The sequence below is a fragment of the Microtus ochrogaster genome, chromosome 16 (genome assembly GCF_000317375.1).
Source record: "Microtus ochrogaster isolate Prairie Vole_2 chromosome 16, MicOch1.0, whole genome shotgun sequence".
Taxonomy (NCBI): Eukaryota; Metazoa; Chordata; class Mammalia; order Rodentia; family Cricetidae; genus Microtus; species Microtus ochrogaster.
The window spans coordinates 36,765,183-36,774,308 of NC_022018.1; positions in this window are offsets into that span (position 1 = coordinate 36,765,183).

A 9,126-nucleotide genomic window follows, 5' to 3' on the forward strand; every position below is an offset into this window, starting at 1 on the left:
GCAGGCTCTTTTCACTTGGCTGATGCTTTCTGTGCTGTGTAGAAACTTCTGTATTAGTGCGATGCTGTTTTTCAGCTCTTGTTATTCTTCCCTGCCCTGTTGCAGTCCTCTTCAGGAAATCCTTGCTTGTGCCTATATCTTTGAGTGTCTTCCTCCTTTTCTTCTAGGAGTTTCAGCCTAAGGTATATGGCTTGTTTTGAACTGGTATTTTTCAGAGTGGGAGAAAAACTTCTAGCTTCTTCTTCTGCACATGGTACACTGGATGACTTTCTGTCCTCTGTCTTTCATTATTATTTCTCTAATTGGCCTAATTGAGGACCTGACACTGAGCCTAGCCTGTAAGGACCACCAGGATGCAAGCTTTGGCTCTAAGAATGCTGGAGCAGTCACTTGTCACCACACAGTGAACAGGGATGCGAGTTTCTTTTCGCCATGGCTTGCTGGTCTACCCTGTGGTTGAAAGTACCTACTTTCCTCCCCTGCTGGAGAGAGCTGCCTGGTGACTGAATGTTGGGACCAATTGGAGTCCTGGCCTTCAGCTGATCTTCCCTGCTAGAGTCTTCTGATTGGAGTTACTAAAAGCTGTGCCTTGAGGATCAGAGGATGGGGTTTTCACCTGTTGGCCCACTCGACTGCTGGGTATTTAAGCCTCCATGGTGCTATGAAATAAAGGGCTTTTTACCAGAAACTAGGCATCCATGTGTCTGTCTGTCTTTGTGTGTGTTTGTGTATTTCAACCTCCAGCCCCTTGCCTGAAGCTCGTGAACTGTATTGTAGCACATAGAGCACAGACGGGGGTGAAGTGAGCTGCAACTGCAACTGTTCTCAGAGCTTTGTTCCCACAGGGTGGTGCCTCCTTAAGAAGACAGTTTTGTTCTTTCTGATGCTCCCCCATCTTTCAAGCTTTGGGCCAGAGCCTGTAGCCCACAGTGACTGAGTGATGCATGCATCTCCCCTCATTATTTTTTTTGTGGCAAAATCCTTGAATTTTTGATAATGCTAAAATTCCCCATTTTACTTTTCAAAGCAAATGAAAAGAATAAAAGTGACGTCCACTTGTTAAGGTTGGTTCTGGGCCCACCAGGGTTCCAGGATTCGAGGGCACTTGTGAGCTCTCCTTGTAGCATACAGCACACTGCGGGTGCAGCGCTTTTCATGTCCCCGTCACCAGGACTCCTCAAAACAAGCTTCCCATCTTAGACTGCCCTGTGAGATCACAGCACATAAAATCTAAGCCCATAGACACAGTCAACAGATGGGAGTGTTATTATTAGTAATCAGGAGGAGCTTTTTTTCAGAGGGGCAGGTCACATCTTCCTTCTTTGGTATCTGGACAGGACTGCAGAAAGAGCTTCCTTCTTCCCAGAATACTCCTGTTCTCATTGCCCTACCTCTACTTCCTGTCTGGTTGTCCAACCTATACTTCCTGCCTGGCTACTGGCCAATTAGCATTTATTTAAAGCATAATTGACAGAATTGTCCCGCACCAACTTCCAGGCTTAATAAATGTGTACCCCAGACTGACCTTGAACTCATGATCCTTCTGTCTCTGCCTCCTTCAGCAAATCCTACTGGCATTTGCCACCACAACTGGCTTGAAGTCTTTTCAGTCCATCTGCCTGCTGCCCAGCAAAATGCTCTAGTCAGCTGCTAAAGAGAGAACACCTCCCCATCTTTCTATTCTCCCATCAGAGTCTCATCGTGTAGCCTAGGTCAATTTCAAACTCACAATCCTCCCTAAAGCCAAGGTTACAGGCATGCACATTCAAGCCTAACTGAATTTTGTGTTACTTTTGATTGACACAAACCACTTGGGTATATTTGAGAGGTACAGACAGATTTTTAAAGTTTGTTTTAACTGATAGATGTCATATCTGTTAATAAGGTACCATCGCATCTGTGTAATGTTTGATTCATGCATGTACTATAATGATCAACTTGGGGGTAATTAGCATACCCATCACCAAAAATCCTTATCAGCTCTTTATGAGAAGACTTTCCACAGGTTCTTCTATATTCTATATTCTGATGCAGTCATCATCAGCTGTGTTCTCTCTGCTGTGCTTCAGGTCACTGGAACTTATTCTTACTATCTAATTGACATATTAAATGCATCAATCAGCTTTACCCTGTGCCCATTGCCCTTTCCAAATCTCCCCCAAATATTTACCTTCCACTCCTCCAGAAGCCTTGAGTTCTAACCCCTCCTCCAAGCCTGTCCATAGATTTCCCAACGTCTCTGCCACATCCTTCAATACTGCCTTCATCTATTCCTTCTGCACATGTTAATGAATGAGCCTTCAGGAGAGGAGGAGGGTTCTTCTAATCCTTGGTGAGGTTTGTATTCCATTATTCTCCAGTTTCCCGGTGTCTAGCACTTCCTGGTTAAGTAGCCTTTAAAGTCTTGTAACAAGTGTAACTTAACATAGTTAGCTACTTGTTGGATTATAAAGAGACAATAAAACCGAAGAGGAAAGCAATCGACCATTAAGTATCAAAGAAGAGATACAATATCAAAGAATCCTTGGACATGTGACTGTGAAACCTAAGAAAGCAGTCAGCAAAAATAAATCACTTCCTTCACTGTGCTGGTTCAGTTCCTTTTAATGTAGCCTGGCGCCACTGATAATCAAAACAATCAGATATGTTTTAAAGCTGGGAGGGCAAACTACCGAAATCTTAATGTTAAATTTCCACACACCATTTCATTTTATGATACTTAGGCCCTGGGATATTATCAATTGATTGAACAAATAGTGAGTGCGATGATTTGTCAACACACGGCCAGCAAACATTCACTGGCCCTGCGATCAATACCGGTTAGCTAATGAGCACACACCACCAGAGTGTGCCAGCAATCTGTTAACTGGCTGTGCTTTAGGCACAGTAAGCCGGCTTTACTGTGCAGCTTTTGGGTTTTATTCTAAAATGGGAACTTGTAATTATATATAGAGAGAGCAATAAATGACAGAAAGTGGGCAAGTGGGCAGGGTAGACATATCTATCACTCCTGGGCCACGCTGTTTTGAAAGAGGTGGTTTTCCTCTACTACAAAATTTATGCTTTTTAAAATTGCAGAAACCTCAGAGAAGAAACTAGATCTCCATTCTGGTGGTGGTTCAGTTTGTTCTGTGGCCTGTTTAGATTTGACAGTGGTCTTTAGTGTCTGCATTTCTTGAAAAGATCTTTGCTTTTTCTCCTTCACCCATCTACTACCATATGCATGCATATAGTTATAAAATTGTTATGTTTATACAATTAATTTTATTCTTTGAAGACTGTGTAGAGATAATATTTAATATTTAATATTGTGTAGATCTTAACGAGATTAAAATTAATCTATTTTCCAATGATGTCTCTAGACTTGCAAATCAATGTTATCAAGTTATATCTTTATTAACAGATGATCTTTCCCATTGTATTAAGTATCAAAAATCATAGTAATTATTCTTAGCTATCGTATAATGCTATCCTGTGTGGAAAAAATACCTTACTTTTAACATTCCTTTCATGGACTTCTACGTGGTTAATGATGATTGCCTCAGAAAATGTCTGGGGTAACCTTTCTGACTGTGTTTCCTGTCATTGTTTAGAACAAAGCCTAGAAGTCAATTTGTAGGAGATTCTTGACACCTCTTGAAAATTTGCTTTTAAGAAACATGTACCAGTTTCCTGGCTGAAAGAATTTTCACAGGTTCCAGGCTGGTCTGGTCTCAGTGCCCTTTGTTCTGTCCTTGATAAAAGTGCATGAAGCTCCCATCATCTTCCACATGTGCTTTCTTCTCTTGTGGTGACAACTGCCACCGTGAAGTTATTCTATGCCAGCTATATTTCCTGACATCCATTCTTTTCCTCAGATACCTTTATATACCAGGGCCACTGCTGATTCCAGGAGAGCCATCTTTGCCTAAAATTGCTTTGTTTCTACCCAGCATATTGGCTTTGCCATATGTACTTTTTTATCTGTGAAAGAGTGCGTGCGTGTGTGTGTGTGTGTGTGTGTGTGTGTGTTCAAATGTGCACACATATGCCTGCATGAGCTCATGTGTACCATTTATGTGCAGGTGCTGAAGAAGAGGGTATCGAATCTCCTGGAAATGAAGATACAGGTGGTCGTGAGCCCCCTGATGGGTTGCTGGAAACTGAACCTAGGTCCTCTGAAGGAGCAATAAGGACTCTTAACTACTGAGCCAACTCTTCATCTCTGAAATTTACACATCAGAAACATAGGACTATTTTTGACAACTCCCTTTTAACCTTTCCGTAGTCTGCTAATGTATTGTCTGGTGCACTTTGCCTTTCTCCAAATCTACATTGCTTGAATTCTTATCTTCTTAACTGACTTTTCCATGACTAATCTTTCTACCTTCTAATTTTTTCCTCCTCAGGATTCTACAAGACTCTTTGAAGAATGGATACAACTACACCTTTCCTTGTTTCAGTGCTCACTGCTGAGAGACTTGTGGCCACAGCCTTTCAATGGCACATCAACCCAGGTTCTTAATGGGCAGCAGCTTGTTCGTGCACACTGCCTCCCTTCCCTGCTGTTGATTCAGCCTTCTTGCCTCTGGGTGGAACTTCCTTCACCCTTCTCCCACTGACTGATCTTTTATACTCAGGTCAAACATCACTTCCTTCTACCACTGATTCCATTCCTTAGACGTGAATAGTATCTCTCTAGATTTCCATTTTGTTGTGGTATCCACCCAGACTGCAATGTCTCCAATTCTGAGCTTTTTGGGGTCAGAAACTATGACTAGATCATCTTGTGTTGTGTCTCTAGAACCCACCAAAAGATGCTACTGCCAATTCCCAAGGATGCATACGGGCTGCTATTATTTTCTGTGTGCTGTTCAGTTGAATTGCTTTTGGCCTATACAGTATTTTCATTGTCTTACCCAGCATACGCTAATATGAATTTGAATTTATGTACAGTCCCATTCTTCAAGGGTTCGTTCGGATCCCGTTTGTGTCCCATTGATCAGGACAAAAGACCATCCTCTAACACACTCAAAGCTTAGTCCTGGATCAGCTGGCTGTGATGTTGTTCTCATGGAGCATCTTCTTTATTCTCTTTTCTTTTGGAACACGGCCATTGTTTTCTAGAATGCACACGTGACTGCAAATCATTTTGGTGATGGTTCTGAATCAGAAAACCCAACTTGGAATAGTCACCTAGCGGGAGCATTTTCTTCTCACCAGCTGTAGCAGACATCTCATGTCAAAGTGTGGCTTCAGGTACAGAGCCGCTAATGTTTTATCCACTCCAATTCTAGAGGAACACATCAATGACTTTCTGGCTACTAATATCCCTCTGTAGATTAATACTCCAAATATATGCACATACCTAACCAGATGACTAAACAAACAATCTCTTTATTTGTTAATTACTGTTGAGGGTTAATGTTATTTATACAATGAAGTCAATATAATCTCTATTGCTCATTAACTGAAATGTTCTGGGCTCAACTCTGTTTTATTTTCCAATTAGGTTCTATTGCTTTTCCTTATTGACTCTTGAGAAACAGTTGTGGAAACAAACTTAATAGTTCTGAAAATGTCAGAACAATTTATATTACAGGCAAGATCCTGTAATACATAAATGTAAACAAGGATAGTGTTCAGTCATTGGGAAACACCAGATTATTTATTATTATACAACTACACTTGATCTTACTTTTTGTTTTTTTTGTTTTGTTTTTGTTTTGTTTTGTTTTTTTTTGTTTAGAGTGACTTAGACTTTGTAGGTCTGGTGAATGCTTCTTTCTAATATTCATTTCGCTGCCTGGGTGCTTCAAAGGTATTCCAAGGCTTTGACAAAACTTATTCATGTGGGATATTAGGGCAAGAAAGCCCTTCAAAGGGTGTGATGGTACGCTTCCAGGCACCCTCACAGACTGGAGCTGCCTGGACAGAAGATCTGCTCCAGGAATATCCTTGAACTTTTGCCTTCACCCCTCTGGTCAGCTCCGCAATGTCTTCCAGAGATGCCGATCCTGATGCCAACCTAAATACCCCTCAACCAAAGACTGGATAAGGAAAATGTAGTACATTTACACAATGAAGTACTACACAACAGAAAAAAATGACATCTTGAAATTTGCAGGCAAATGGATGGGGCTAGAAAACATCATACTGAGTGAGATAACCCAGACCCAGAAGGACAAAAAGGTGTACTCACTCATAAGTGACTTTTAGACATAAAGCAAAGAAAACCAGCCTATCAATCACAATCCAAGGGAACCTAGACAACAATGAAGACCCTAAAAGAGACATACGTAGATCTAATCTACATGGGAAGTAGAAAAAGACAATATCTCCTGAGTAAATTGGGGACCATGGGAGAGGGTTGAAGAGGAGGGGAGAGGAAGGGAGGGGAGTAAAGAAAAATGTATAACTCATTAAAATCAATAAAAAATTAATCATAATAAAAAAAGCAGACATGCATGCTGAAGTGGTAGAATTAAGTTTGCCTGGCCTTTTACTAGGGCAATTGGTTTCCTTGAGAGAGCTACTTTGACTCTTGGGAGGATTTTGGTTAAATGGGGATGATAACAGTTGCCTTTATTAAGGCTTTACTACCCACTGTTTTCATTTTTCTATCAAATCAAAGGAGGCAAAAGGAGGAGAGAAATGGCTCTTTAGTTGCTGCTACATCATTCTCCTGTCCACCCCAACACCTGTATGACGCAAGACGATAGAGTTCCTGACTCTTGCTTCTGAGGCCATTTGGGCTGGAGCGGTTGCACAGCTCTGTGGCCAGGGTCCAGGTAAGAAACTCCTCCACGAAGAGTCCTCTCTTTGAATGTGAAACCTGATGTCTACCATCACACCTGGCCTACCAAGGGACCTGCTTGCATTTCGTGGATAGTGCATAGTAATGAGATCCTGCTTCCCCAACAGCCAACAGAAGAAGTCACAAACATCTCCCAGGATTCCTCCAAGCCCCTGGTGTTACATTATCTGAGTCACTAGCTTACCAAACAGTAATAATTAGGGTGAATATTCTAACAAAGCCAACTGATTTGACTGATTTTCAGAATTTTTATGTTGTTTTGATTTAGTTTATACTATTATGGTATGGATAAGGGCTTAAAAGGTTGCAGCACTATAGGAACGGGATGAAACTTTTGAGGGAGCTGGATCCAGTGGGATTTTTCAGGGCAGTGGCAGCATGATCTTAAGGGGTATTATAGGCTTGAAAAACTTGACTCTTGCTTCCAAGTCAGGAGGTGCATGGTTTGCTCTGTGTGGCGCTCGGCCTTGCTATGCTATCCCAGTACCAGTGGACATGTTGTGGATCAACTTACCACCAACCGGAAACTTCAAAATCATGAGCACAAATACAACTTTCCTCTCATTAAGTTGGTTATCTCGGGTGTTTGTTATTGTGACAGATAAGTGTTGTACTATGGAGTGGAAGATAACTTTTTAAGGTTTATTGAGTTAAGTAATCAATAACAGTTAATGTCATTTATTGTTTAATATATTTACATGGCAAATAACATGCTTAATGTTTGACATATGTCGTCTTATCTAGTACACCTAATTTCTCTGTGACATTTCTACCTTTGGGTTGGAAAACTAAGGGTCAAATCATATTAAAGAGGTAGGATTTGAACCTAAGTCATCCCCACTGTCACAGTGCTGGTCAGTAGTTCTTTGTTCTTTGACATCCAGAGGTTTGGAGTTTTATGCACCTTGAACAATTATTTCTTCTGTTGACCTGCTGCTTAGGACACTAACTGGTCCTATGGTGAACTGGAGGTTTTGTTTTGTTTTTTCCCTTCTAGACTCAGTGATCTATAGAAGCATAGACATTTACAATGTGTGAAACTAGCTAAGAACTCTAAGCCCAGACTCCCAAAACATTTATAACCTCTGTAACATGTCCAGTGGATTCAGGAAAGTTTTCCAGGCTTTGTCTGAAAGACTTTCTGAAGGAAACAGAGAGTGTGTGTGTGAAGAAGAGCCAGCTTGTCTTCATGGATGCTGGGTCTACATCCTAAAAATCCTAAGGCCCATGAAATCACTCCTCAAATAAGTTGTTCCTAAAGCCCGGGGGTGACCGTATCTTTCCCTGATCCCTTAGCCACTGCTCTGTATGCAGATGCCCAGGAATCAAGTCCTTCTGGTCGACCCCTTAGGATGGTTAATAACACATGTCCTAGAGGACCCATTTCTCTTTATTTCTTCTTTATTTTCAGATGGTGCTATTTCTATTCTAGTACTCATGGGCTGTTTTCCTGCTTGAAGAAACTCACCAGTGACCTTGTCCCTGACTCTTTATTCTTCTGTTATTTTCACACATCTGCCCATCCTATCATCTCTCCATTAACCTCTCCAGCTGTACTGAGACAGCACAGCGAGGCTGGAGGCCACACAGGGCAAAGCACATAGCTCCTGACTTGGAAGTAAGAGGCAAATTTTCTTTCTCTAGCTTTTCAGGCTGGCTTAAGAAATCAGTGCCACTCTTTTGAGACTGCATCCTTACTGCAAAATATCAAAAACTCACCCCCCCCCCCGCCAAATTACTTCATCTTCTAAATGAGATCTGTTCACAAATACAAAGCGAAACTTTTTGAAAAAGCTTGGCTGAGTACACTTTAATTGATAGTAATAAGAATAAATTAAGGGGGAATTAATTCACAATCATGGTTTACAAGGAACAGGTAGTGGAAAGTTTGAGAGAGTATTTATACTCAAGTTTATGTGATACCTAACAGACACTACATCTTAATACTCTACTATTATAATATAAAAGTACATGATTATATATCTGTCTTTATGTTCTTAGAGACTGGTAATTGGCAGAGGTTTAAAAATAAAATTAGCTTCTTAGCAGCAAGGCATAATTAGTTGTGAAATTCTTCTATCAAATCATTAAGACATGAACACATGTAATGGCTTGTAAAGGCAATTTATTCTTGTTTGTTTAGATGCTGGTCGGTCGCTCTTCTTTTCTCATCTGGTTCCCAGTTTAGCTTCAAACAGCAAGTGTTCGTTGAACTGCAAGGATGCTGGGTCTTCCTCAGCGGCAGGATACAAACACTGGAAGGCTGTATTTCCTATCTGCTCCTTCCCTACGCCTAGAGGGCCCATCTCTCTCCTCCCTCCCTCCCTCCC